This window comes from Elgaria multicarinata, chromosome 2 (genome assembly GCF_023053635.1).
Source record: "Elgaria multicarinata webbii isolate HBS135686 ecotype San Diego chromosome 2, rElgMul1.1.pri, whole genome shotgun sequence".
NCBI classification, from domain to species: Eukaryota; Metazoa; Chordata; class Lepidosauria; order Squamata; family Anguidae; genus Elgaria; species Elgaria multicarinata.
Window position 1 is genome coordinate 168,918,443 of NC_086172.1, and position 13,779 is coordinate 168,932,221.

The 13,779-nt window shown below is 45.9% G+C and overlaps 2 protein-coding genes across 2 annotated transcripts in view; both read left to right on the plus strand.

Moving 5' to 3' along the window:
* LOC134393467 (inverted formin-2-like) overlaps positions 1-13,779 on the plus strand; it is a 510,183-nt gene that overhangs the window by 435,271 nt on the left and 61,133 nt on the right. The window lies entirely within an intron of this gene.
* Positions 12,409-13,779, plus strand: part of LOC134393184 (inverted formin-2-like) — a 41,828-nt gene continuing 40,457 nt past the window's right edge. The window contains exon 1 of the mRNA XM_063118162.1: positions 12,409-12,539. The gene's annotated coding sequence lies outside the window, so the exon portion shown is untranslated. The remainder of the gene's footprint in view (positions 12,540-13,779) is intronic.

Here is a 13,779-nt window from a genome sequence, read left to right on the forward strand (position 1 = left end):
AAGGCAGCCCTTTGTAAAAACTGAAGGCCAAATGCATCAAAAGAGTTATCTTGCATGCAAACAGGGCCTGCTGTTTATATCTGTCCCGGCCGAAAATCTGAAAGCTTTTAACAAATACCTCCCATTACGTCTCCACTCTAACCCCTGCCTGGCTCCAAGCCCCCACTCACAATGGTGATCTGTTTGATGTGCACATGCCAAACATTGACTCCATTTAGTAAAATCTGGCAAGGAGCAAAGGGAGGCAGTGAGTTGGCGGCTTAAAGTTCAGGGGCAGTTTCTTCTACTCCATTTCAGAGAGAATTTATTTCACAGTGCGGAGAATGTGTGTAGGGAGACATTTTTCTCCCTCTCTCATAATACTAGAACCCAATGGGATCATCCCATGAAGGTGATTGGTGGGAGATTAAGAAAAGATAAAAGGAAGGACTTTCTTCACAAAGCGCATAGTTAAACTATGGAATTCCCTACCAGAAGATGTGGTGATGGTCACCAATTTGGAAGGCTTTAAAAGGGGGTTGGATAAATTCCTGGAGAAGGCTATCAACAGCTGCTAGTCCTGATGGATTCATGATACCCACAATATCAGAGGCAGTGTTAGGATGACCATATGGAAAGGAGGACAAGACTCCTGTATCTTTTAACAGTTTATTAGAAATGAGAATTTCAACAGGTATCATTTGTATGCATCAACCACCTGGTGAAATTCCCTCTTCATCACAACAGTGAAAGCTCCAGGAGCTATACAAGAGTGACCAGATACAAAAGAAGGCAGGGCTCCTGCAGCTTTAACTGTTGTGATGAAGAAGGAATTTCACCAGCTCTGCTGCATCCATAAATGACACCTGCTGAAATCCCCTTTTCTAATCAACTGTTAAAGATACAGGAGCCCTGTCCTCCTTCCCATATGGCCACGTTAGAGCCAATATGCCTATATACACCAGTTGCTGCAGATCCTGGCTGGAAGAGTGCTGTTCCATGGCTGGCTGGGGAGTGCTGGGAGTTGTACGGCTTTTATCTGTCTAAGCATGCAGAGGGTTGCTGCCTTAAATGATAACATAGGAGACACTGGACAAAGGTCTTTGCAGAGTCTTTTGATCACACCGACACACAACGAGATGGTTTTTTCGCTAAAAGAGTAGAGTTGCATTGGCAGTGTGACCTAAACCCACCTACCACCTCCACATCTTCTGAATGACATCAGTTTTTTCAAGAGAAAATTGCCACTGTTCAGGTTCAAATTTTCGTACAGAAAAATACTCCACACCAGCACCACTGCGGAAGGTGTAAAAACCTGTGTAGGCTGGCTTACCATCCTCTTTCTTTTCCTCTTTTTTTTGGATCTGCTCCACTTTAAACTCTGCCCTGACTTGCAAAAAGACTGTAAATGCACTTTTCCACCTCACCACATTGGCATGCCAGGAAAACCTTCAACTGCTGAATTTCCGCTCATTACATGGCAGGGCAGTTATAACACTGATTCTGGCCTGCTTGCATTGGCTGCCTATACGTTTCTGAGCCCAATTCAAGGAGCTGGTTTTAACCTATTAAGCCCTACATGGAACCTGAAGGAACGCCTCTCCTGACATGAAACTACCCATACACTGCGCTCAACATCTAAGGACCTCCTCCGAGTGCCTACTCCGAGGGAAGCTCGGAGGATGGCAACAAAGGAGAGGGCCTTTTCAGTGGTGGCCCCCCGACTGTGGAATGATGTCCCCGATGAGGCTCACCTGGCACCAACGTTGTTATCTTTCAGGCGCCAGGTCAAGACTTTTCTCTTCTCCCAGGCATTTAACGGCATTGAACAACGCTGTTTGTTTTTTAATGGACCCCAGAACTGTTGTTTTAAATGGATGCTGCTGTTTTTATACTGTTGTTTTTATGTCTCTGATGGTTTTTAAATTTTGTATACTTTTAATGTTTACTGTTTTTAGCTTTTGTGAACCGCCCAGAGAGTTCAGCTGTGGGGGCGGTATATAAATGTGATAAAATAAATAAATAAATTATGGCACCGGAGCTTTGCCAGAAACAAAAAGCTGGCAACCGTTAGCATATGATGTTGTACCAGTCCAGGACTGGGGTTTATCATCTGTTTCTGCAATCTCAGGGCCTTCGCAGCTGTGGCACCCTCATTGTGGAACACTTCCCCAAAGAGGCTCAGCTGGAACCCACGTTGTGGTCTTTTCACTTGAGTCCATTTCATTTTCCAAAGCACTGTAGTCCCTCAATTTTTGCTGTTTTTAAAATGTGTTGTTGTATTTTTGGATCTTTACACTGCTGCTGGCTGAACTTCAGATTTATTCTGTAGTTTTACACTTTAAAAAGTTTTAACATTACACTTTATTATGCTGTTGTCTTTATGGATTTAACTTATGACCTTCTAAGAGAGCTTTGCCTTTGGTCAGTGTAGAAAAGTAACAAATGAATGAATGAATTAAATCCTTCGGGACTTCGGAGCTTAAATAAGGGGAAGTGTGTAAAATGAAACATCTATGGTGGTATCTCTGGCTCTGGCTCTAGATCCCAGTGGAGGCTGGTGGCTGGTGGTTCTGATGTCAGTGAGGCAGTAAATCTGCTCTGGATTTCAGTCAGAACCAGCCAGAACTCTAAAGGAGCTATCTTGGATAGCTCCTTTAGAGTTCTGACTAGTCCCGACTGAAACCCAGAGCAGATTCATCATCACACTGATGTCGGAGTCACCAACCTCCACTGTTAGATTCTCTCTTATGAAATCTTGGCAAACATTCTCCATCTCCCAGCCAGGCCTTCCTGCCAAGGAACACTGACAAGTGGATTATGCTACAAACTCGCATTTCAGAAGTGCTATTGTACAAATCCTCGGCTCTCCACTTCAAAGGTGCCTGGGCTCAATGAACACTCCATAATTTTATAGGAAAGCATCTAAAAGATGAGTCATCCCATGAGACCTCAAGAGCACGATTCGTGGAGCCAAGTGCTGCGCGAAATGTCAGATCTCCCTCCAAGCACCCGCCAAGGAATGAAGACTCCAGTGTTCCAAGTCAAAGCCTCTCCCGACACACCTCCAGGCCTCACAATGGCATTCTTTGGAATCAACAACTTGATTTATGATGTAGAAAACTTGTGCTGGAGACCCAGCCCACCCATTCTCCCCATGGCTCGCCTCCACTCTTGGTCAGCAAGGTCTGAAGAGCTACCAACTTTGCTCTGCCTGCTAGCATGAGCTCTGGTACTACCAGCAACCTGGAGCCCTCCAAGTATCTGACACTTTGGACAGATCTACACCTTGTGTCAAATCAATATGATCCCATCAAGGTAATGCTATATCCCTTTTGCACATTTATACTTCGTGGGACACTTGTGGTATTTTGGATGGTATGGAATAAAAAGCAGGAAATAACAGTCTGTGCCTCAACAGTTATCAGTGCACTTCAATATCGCTATAAAGCAGTAGTGAAGATCTAGCCTTTAACTCTCACTGGCCTCAGCCAATGTGGCCAAGAATGCTCGGGGTTAAAGTCCAAGACATCTGGAAGGTCACAGAAGCTTGGCCTAGACACAGGCCAGATCTACACGAAGCAAGATATTGCACTACGAAAGCGGCATGAATAGGGTATATAAGAGGCAGGAGCCACACTACTGCTTTATAGTGGTATTGAAGTGCACTGACAACTGTTGGGGCCCATTGACACAAACCATATGCCGCTTTCATAGTGCTATATCCTGCTTGGTGTGGCTCCTGCCTTTTATATACCGCTTTCATAGTGCAATATCCTGATTGGTGTAGATCTGGCCATCGGCAAAGAGCTCTAACTTCCATGGCATCAGGTTTTTTTCTTACACATCTTGTCCACTATCTCATATTTGTCTGTGTACTGGCTCGCGCATGGGAATGAGTGACTCGGGTGCAAAATAGGAAATGTCTAACAGGGTTTCTCCCATCAGGACAGAGGAATTTAAGGAGTCCTTCCCTGAATCTCAAAGCGAACACAAGGAGCTGCCTTATAGCAAATCAGACCATTGATCTATCAAGTTCTGTATTATCTACACTAGAAAGTTATTTATTTATTTATTTATTCATTTATTACATTTTTATACCGCCCAATAGCCGAAGCTGGTTAAAACAGGTTAAAAGCACAAATACAAAAGTTATACACCTTTTCCTCTTTCTTCCTTTTTTTCCACAGGTTTGTTTGTTTGCTTGTTTTAACATTATCATCCATGAAGATGGGTGGGAAAAAGTAGCGCAGAACTTTATGTGGGCTTCAGTGAAAATACTGAATCGTCAAGACAAAATAAAAGCACTTAAGCTGGAAAGGTTTATTATGGGAAAACAGACCAGAATATGCACGATACTACACAAAAATTAACAGGGGGGGGGGAATGTACACACTGGCTAACCGCTGCCATAAAGTGGTAATGCTTTAGAATGTGAGATGGGCTCTCTCATGGCTTGTAAAACTGATCTGGTGTGCACATACACGTGTTATGAATGAAGTGAGAGAAACAATCTGGATAACCAGTTTGTGTACAATGTTTCTAAGTCCATGTGCTCACAAAATCAATTTTAAAAAATCCCAAGGGAGCACATTCTAAGGGCCTTGCTAGACCTACCTGAAAATCCGTCTGGGAGGAGGGGCGACGGCGCGCTACAGCAAGCGCACGCCATTGCCCTTTTCCACATGTCAACACGCGACGGGGCAAGGGAAAGCCCCGTCGCGTGCTCCGCTGTTTCCCCCCTTAAAGGGCCATGTGCGCAAGAGCGCACCGCCGGAAAAGTAAGTGCTTTTTTAAAAAAATAAAGGGTTCTCCGCTCCCCCTGATTTTCCCCACACACGATGTGTGATGCCCCCCCACCCACTCGCTCGCCCGTCCTCCCCGCATCCACCATGCCCTGTCCCCTGTGCCCATTCTTCCCCCACCCCCCCGTTCCCGATGCCCATGCCCGTTCTTCTCCCCCCCTCCTGCCGGGTTGGTCTTTCCCCCGGCCCCCATCTCCCCCCCCCCCGTGATTCCCCCCCAGCCCAATGGGCACAGCGCTCCTATGGAATGCTGTGCCCAGTCCGTGGCTTCTCCCAGCTACTTGCGAGTAAGCGAGCAGCCAGGAAAAGCCACGGAAGTTGCTAGACTTTCCGCTGCCCCCTGAGGGCGGGGCTGCGGAAAAGCCAGGCCATAAGCAAATCCGCTTATCTCAGTTCAAGCGAGGTCTTGACCCCGGAATCCCCTGTGCGTCATCTGGATGCACAGGAGGGGGACCTGGCCTCACACCACGCTAACGCCTCGTCTAGCAACAGCCTAAGTTCTTTCTACAATTCCATAAAACTGTACCATCTCATCTGAGGAGGAGGGTAGGAGAGCCATATTTGGCTCTTCTACACCAAGCAGATATTCCACTATGAAAGCGGTATATAAAAGGCAGGAGCCACACTACTGCTTTATAGCGATATTGAAGTGCACTGGCAACTGCTGGGGGCCATTGACACAGACCACATACCGCTTTCATACCACTATATCCTGCTTGGTGTGACTCCTGCCTTTTATATACCGCTTTCATAGTGGAATATCCTGCTTAGTGTAAATGAGCCCATAGATTTCACTGCAGCTGCCATCAAGCATCTGAGCAATAACACAGGCTGAGTTCTCAATTAAGTGGTGGTGGGGAATTATGTCAGGACTGTACCACTTCAGACGAGGAATACTTTCCTCCATAGGGAAAAGAAATACCTTCTGCACATGTCAACTAGCATGTCAGGATAGGAGAAGACTAGTCTAGAACTCCTTGGCACCTTACATTTTAAATGGCAGGATTTATTTGTATGGTCCAAACACAGATTTACCACCCGAGAGGTAGAACTTGGATCATACTGCTTAATGTGTGTTCTACCAAAAGAACATAAATAAATACCAACGGTCATTTTTGCAATCTTGCTGTTGAGCGTATGAGTTGAGCAATGAAGTACACCTTGCATTTGATATCAACAGTGAAGACAATAGCAAAAGGCTGATACAAGGCAACCACACCCTGTATTCAAGCAGCTCCACCAATCTGAACATTAGAACTGGCACACAAATTATAAAGATGCAGGTAAAACATACTGCAGAGTCCGCCACACCCTTTCTCTAACCAAAGGCGTGGGGTAGTGATTCTGGAAGGAAATACAATGAAAAATAGAGGAGAGGAGGAAATTCAGAGGCCCAAACTGAAACAAAATAATGAGGACCCAGGGGCATTTCTTTTAAAGTTAAGATGGCTTTAACAGGGGCTAGGCAAATTCATAATATGAAATATTTGTATAGATGTAATCTTTACAACAACCCTGTAAAACAAGTATTATTAGGCTGCCCAAAAAAAGGCAGGGTCAGACAGAGGCTTTAGCTAGACCTAACGATTATCCCAGGCAAATGGAGGGGTCGTCCCTGCCTGCTCCCAGGATCCCCTGTGTGTCATTTGAATTCACAGGGATGATTCAGGGACAATCCCAGGATATAGGCCTGGTCTAGCCATGGCCAGAGCCAATTTCCCCACAGCATTGGGTTCTACAGCATTGCAGAAGCTGCATCCTTACCCTGACCTACATCTAATGTCAAAGGGTTTGATTAACCACTGAGGACATCAGTTGAACTACGTATAAATGTTGCAACGCACACTGTTCAGACTTTCACTTCAGCTCTTTGCTCTACCCCTGCCTGAGGTAACCGGAGGATTTGCTCCGTGGAGGAAATGTGATGATAGCACATCAGCCATACAAAGGTGGTGACTCAGGAGGCAACCCTGAGCATTCATCGAGACATCGGTCTCCACAGCACCTAGTTGGACATTACAGCACACAACTGGAAAGCAGCAAGGATGGGAATATGGCCACATATTCCAGCTGGGAAGCTAGTCATTCAGACAGCCTAATGCATGCTGATCCCTCTTGACTATGCACCCATCATGGAACTGGGCAGCCTGTAGACCATGACCAGGGCTGGCGCTGCCATAGAGGCAGCTCAGGCGGCGGCCTAGAACACCAAGCAAAGGAGGGCGCTGAATGGCACGGCTGGAAGCCGCTCTCCTAGAGTGGCTTCCGGGCGCGCTGTTCCGAAGCCACCACCCCGCCCCCCAACCCTGGAGTCCTGGCTTTGAAGCCAGGAGTGGCTTCCAGCTGGGCGTTGGCTTCGAAGCCAGGACGCTGGGGTGGGGGGCAGCTTCGGAAAGGTGTGCCCGGCTGGAAGCTGGTCACCTGCCTAGGGCGCAAAATTGTCTGGCACCGGCCCTGGCCATGACTATCTGTTTGGAAGCCCAAACGCAGATCTCTACAGCTGTAGAATATAAGAACAGACTCAATGGATCAGATAAAAGGCCCATCAAATGGAGCATCTGATTAGCATCTGACTGATGATTCTGAGAAACCGAATATGCACGTATCGGTCTATTTCGAGTGGCAGTGCCTCTCCAAGGCGTCTTAAAGCCGTTAAAATATAGGAAGAGTTGTACTAGATCAGACCAAAGTCTTATTTATTTATTTCATTTTTATACCACCTGTGACAAAATCACCTGCATCTTAAATTAATCTGTTTTATTATATTGTATAGGAATGTATTTCGTTTTCCAAAAACTGTTTATTAGTTAAGAAGCGGTTAAATATGGGTAGCAGGAGGGAGGGCTTGTGTTTGATTGACTACCTGAGGGGGGACTGAATGATGTCACAGGAGGGCTTTCCTGTTTTTGACAGTTTTCAGCGAGATAGGATTAGGAGTTTCGCAGAGCACCACCTTAGCTTTGAGGGAGGATTTAGAGGGCTAGTGAGGCAGGCTTAGGATAATTATTACTCATTTATGTAAATAATAACAACATCTACGGCACTAAAAGTAAAAACATGGCTTTTTAACAAAGCCTTTGATGGTTAAGCTCACTGGCACATTGTTTTAACTGCATCTATTGCTTTTAAATTATATATTGTTTTAACTTGGATTATGATTTAATTTGTTTTTAACTGTGTATATTTATTGTTTAATACTGTATGTTTTTATCTGTACGCCGCCCTGAGATCTTAGTGATATAGGGCGGGATATAAATATTTTAAATAAATAAATAAATAAATAAAACAATGACCCTGTTCAGATGACCCTGTTAGGGTGACCATATGGAAAGGAGGACAGGGCTCCTGTATCTTTAACTGTTGCATAGAAAAGGGAATCTCAGCAGGTGTCATTTGTATATATGGAGAACCTGGTGAAATTCCCTCTTCATCACACCAGTTAAAGCTGCAGGTGCCCTGCCCTCTTTTGTCTCTGGTTACTTTAGCTATACTTTAACAGCTTTAATTGTTGTGATGAAGAGGGAATTTCATCAGGTGCTGCATGCATACAAATGACACCTTCAGAAATTCCCTGTTCTACACAACTGTTAAAGATAAAGGAGCCCAGTCCTCCTTTCCATATGGTCACCCTAGAAGGCACACTAAGTCATGGTGGTTAAGCATTTTGAGCTAAACATTACGGCTTAGTTTTGTGTGAGTCAGGACTTAGCATGTTGTATGAACCATTCCTAACTATGGTGGCACATTACCACGGTTCAAACATGCTCACTAACCATGTCCTGCAAAAAGGTTATGGGACTAACCATGGCTTAGCATGTTGTCTGAACAGGCCCAATATCTTGTAAATAATAAAGTTGTATTTTGTTTTACTGAGTTAAATCTATGTGCCAGCTATTGTCTACCGCATATATTAGCACTTAATAGCCAGCACCCACTTCCCCAAACTTAGTGTGACCATATGGAAAGGAGGACAGCGCTCCTGTAACTTTAACAGTTGTATACAAAAGGGAATTTTAGCAGGTGTCATTTGTTCGCATGCAGCACCTGGTGAAGTTCCCTCTTCATCAAAAACAGTGATATTTGTGTGCTATCTCCTGTATACTAGGTAGTAGGCATGTGTGTACCAGTTGCTGGGGAACATGGGTGGGAGGGTGCTGTTGCACCATGTCCTGCTTTGTTGGTCCCTGGCCGATGACTGGTTGACCACTGTGTGAACAGAGTGCTGGACTAGATGGACCCTTGGTCCGATCCAGCATCAGGGCTCTTCTTATGTTCTTATGAAATCTGCAGGAGCTATAGTAGATTTGACCAGATACGAAAGAAGGCAGGGCTCCTGGGTTTTTGTTTGTTTGTTTGTTTCAATTCACCACCTTATTCTTCTACTTTTGTTAAAGTTTAGGGGGCATATTCCAGACTCATTCGTGAACTCAATTCTCTGAATGCTTGCACCTATGGAAGGGCACCATCCATGCTCAATAAGGAGGTATCAGCAGGTGAGGGGAAACCCCACAGTTTGCAGAAGTACAAAAAATCTTTCAGAATAAAATACTCTAAAGGGATGGGAACCAAATACAGCCCAATGGGAACTGAGCATGCTCAGTGGGCTACGGAATGCTGAAGGAATGGAAAACCAGGCTGGAGGGAGCAGAATAGAGTGTCCTGAACAGGAACATTCCGCGCTGCAACATTTAGTTGCGGGTCCCACGCGTAATTCTAATTAGCAGAGTAGCAGCAGATCGTTTCCTGACATTTCTATACAACATCAATTAAATGAACTAGGCCACAGTGAGAACTAGACTCCAGAAAGAAAGCCAACAGAATGAGCCAGCACCAAGGAATCTGGAGGGGTGCCAGGGCAGGGAACGTTGCCAATGCTAGCTTCAAAATCCACATTGTTCTAAAACCTAAGAAACGCATGTTCACATCCAAACGTTGTGCATTTGTACATCTCTCCCCCATGCGATCGTTTTCCATCAGAGCACTTTCAGGATTTTCATTCCGAGCAGACGGCAGCAACACTGGGCTAAATAGACCAATTGTCTGCCTAGGACTGGGCAGCTCCATAGAGTCATATGAGCAACTCTGGAGCACGGCCCAGAATGCTGGATTAGACCTGTGAGACCGAGTTCATGTATTGTGCAGTCAAAAGAGAAACAGTTTAGGGTCAAAATAAGAATGTAAGAAGAGCCATCCCGGACCACACCAAGGACCCATCTAGTCCAGCACTCTGTTCGCACAGTGGCCAAACAGCTGTCAACCAGGGACCAACAAAGCAGGACACACACACCCATGTTCCCCAGCAACTGGTGCACACAGGCTTACTGCTCTGATACTGGAGGTAGCACATAGCCATGAGGACTAGCAACCATTTTATCCTTCATCTTATCCTCACGACAACCCTGTGAGGTAGGCTAGGCTGAGAATCAGTGACCAGCCCAAAGTGACCAGCCCAGCTTCATGGCCAATTGGGGACTAGAACCTCCCAAGGCCACTGTAACCACTGTCCTACACTGGTGTATATTATTACATGCATCCAGTGAAATGGAGTAAAAGCGATAATTCAGTGCCACCCAATGAACAGCAACTCCTTGCATTTTGATCCTAACTTTTTTAATTAATTAATCAATTAATTGAATGTACAAACCACCATTCATCCATAGGATCCTGAGGCACTGCACACAACCTGAAAACCAGACACCAAATCCTATATTAAAAACATACAATCCCCCCACTAAAAAACAAATGAGACAATGGAGAATCTCCAACCAGACCAAAAAAGACACAGAATGGAGTGCCCCTCCCCCTCCCCACCAGCAGATCTTTCTTCCTAGATTCCAGAATCTAGAAAGTAAGCAGTGGATAGGGGATGAAGTATAACTGGAATAGCCAATTTCTAAAAAGATTCATCCCCAGGTTCGCGGGGGCCTGCTAGTCCATCCCCCTCGATCTTAGGCTGCTGCAGTTAAAAAAAGAAAAGGCACTCTGTGTATGCTTAGGCTAGCTCTCGTTTTGCACACATCCATTTCAGAATTGAGCCCCGTCTTGAAAACCAGCCGGAGAGGAAGGGTGGTTGCCAAATCAAAGTCACTGCCTGGATCTACACTAGTGATTTTTAAGTGCATTGGTAGCTGTTGCGGCACATTATACATCCCATAAACCACTTTTTTAGCATTATTTCCTACTTGTTATTCTGGTCTATCCAAACTGATGGCATCGGCCAGGTCTACACCTTGTGTCAAATCATTACAAATGTGGAATAAAAAGCAGGATATAAGAGTATGACATCCATATAGAATGTGTCATGGGCCCCAACAGTTATCAGTGCACTTCAATACCGCTATAAAGCAGTAAGGTAGATCTAGCCATTGTGCGCTAGGAAGTATAAACGCACAAGAGTCACCATGATGGGATCACGGAAGCGGGGCTGCTGTTCGTGGGAACCCGTCGGCGCCTTTTCCCCGCAGGGTGGATGGAGAAATCGGGCCGCTAGACACAATAATAATATTAATAATAATTTCTTACCCCTCTCCATTCTGATCAAGGCAGGGAACAACAATAAATGATAAAATACATAATACTCAATTAAAACATAATATACATTGTTAAAAACATCCTTAAAAAACATCCTAAAAACATTTTTAAAACATCTTAAAATTCCACTGGATAGGCCTGCCGGAAGAGATCAGTCTTTATAGCTTTCTTGAATGCTAATAGACTGTTAAGGAAGTGAGGCAGGTGGCTACTAGAAGGAGGGCCTTCTCTGCTGTGGCACCCGGGCTGTGGAATGAGCTCCCTAAGGAGGTTCACCTGGCACCTACATTATATGCTTTTAGACGCCAGGTGAAGACCTTTTTATTCTCCCAGCATTTTAGCAGTCTATAAATAAATTTTAACTCGGTGTTTTAAATTTGTAATTTTGCATTGCTGCTGTTTTTATCTGGTTGAGCTTTTATATTGTATTTTATATTATGGTTTTATACTGTTGTTTTATACTTTGAAGGTTTTTAATTTTTGTGAACCGCCCAGAGAGCTCCGGCTATTGGGCGGTATAGAAATGTAATTAATAAATTAATTAATTAAGTTGACGAGTCTCCTCCGGCAACAAACACTCCTCCAGCAAAGGCACCTCCGGGAAGTTCATGCGCTACCCGCGTGTAGATCGACACGTGTGAATCGGCTCCCGGAGGGGGAAAGGAACGCCGTTTCTCCGTTGCGGCTGGGCGCTGCCTGAGGACCTGCCGGCTCCGGAACGCGCTTCTCCCTCCCCGTGGCGCGCAGGACGATCATCCGCGGTGCAGCCGCCTCGCTTGCCGGCCGGCCGGCCTGCGCGCCTCGTTAGCGGCTGCAAAAGCCGGCCGAGGCTCCGCCCTGCGAGAGAGCTCCATCCCCGCGCCCTGCCCGCCTCTCCTTCCCCACGCCTTCCACGTGGGACCGCGGGTTGGGCTCTCTGCTTCCCTGCGATCCCTTCCACCCCCGGGGACTAGAGCGAGTTTCTGGCTGGGTGGAGGGCAGGCGCCGGCGCAGGAGCTCGTCTGGTCGCCCCTTTTGGCCATCGGAGCTCGTCCGTGCTGGGATCGGGTGGATCCCTTCGGGCTTGTTTCTTCTGAGCTGAAGAGCCGCTCGATCCGCGAAGGAGGGAAGCAGGCAGGCAGGCAGGGAGGGAGGAAGAGTCCCCGGCAAAGGATGTGGCTGAGCTCCCTGGCTGTACGCAGAAGCCCGTGAAGAAGGAAGGAAAGCAAAACCAGGAGAAGGAGGGTAAGATCCTGCTCTGTTTCTCAAGGGCTATTAAGGGAGAATCTCGGGAGTTTTGTGATGCGCCCGGAGAGCTCTGGCTGCGAGGCGGTATAAGAAATATAGGAAATGAAATGAGAACGAATCTTCTGGGATCAAGTAGCTTATGAAGTTAGGCCGTGTTTGGTTCACTATATAAACCTCAGAAGTGTTGTTTTTCTAGCAATAACGCATCATCCCCTGCTTCTTTCTCCAAACACAAATCAAGAGCGTTGAAGCATCTGAAAGAATAGCATAGGGACATCAGCTTTTGTGGACTACAGCGCCCATCAGATGTTCCACGTCTTCCCCGTCTCCTTCTGGGGTTGTTTTCTCTCTGCCTTCCACTCTGGCAAGCAAAGTAACCCCAGGGCTTGGACAGGGTCTAAGTGTGCCGCTGAAGTTCACTGAACTTGGGTTTGCGTATGCCTGGATGTCGGCTGCTTTGACACGCCTGCGTTTGGAGACGAAAAGGGTGCGTTTCCTTCTGTGTGTGTTTGTGTGATTTCATTGCATGAATGCTGAAGGAAAATGGGCGATCTGGTGTGGTGACGAAGTCATGATGAGTGTGAAATCAGTGGACCAGTAGTTATTTATGCTTTTTCAAATGGGCACCACGAAGGGTATAATCTTGTGCGCATGGTGCATAGGGATACACATCCACTCCCCACCCACCCCACCTGTGCAACCTTAATTGCTGTGTGTTTACTTGGGAATAAGTATTGCTGGTTGACTGGGCTACTCCCTCCTGGAATTGCAGCCTTCTGATCTTTCCCACCCTATCTCAAGGGCAGGTTATGTAAATAGGAAGAGGAAAATCAGGGTGCCGCCTGGTTTATATGTCGCTGGGAGTGGGGTGCTCGCCAGTTGCCACCCTTTGGTTGTTCCCACACTGCTCCGAATAATGCCTGCAACTTCTGCCCACCAGGCTGGGCTGAAACACGTGGCTGTGTGCCATGCTAGCGATGCTGGTGTGGTATGTAGCCATGTGACCTGCCCGAATTGCATGGACAGAAGTTACAGATGTTACCAGCAGTATTTCCTTATTTAAAATAATAATAATAATAATAATAATAATAATAATAATAATAATTTATTTCTTACCCGTGTCTCCAATTAGATTGAGGCGGGGAACAGCAAGCAAAAAATACATAAAATACTGATTAAAAACATAGTATATACACTGTTAAAAACAGCCTAAAAACAGCCTAAAAGCATACTAAAA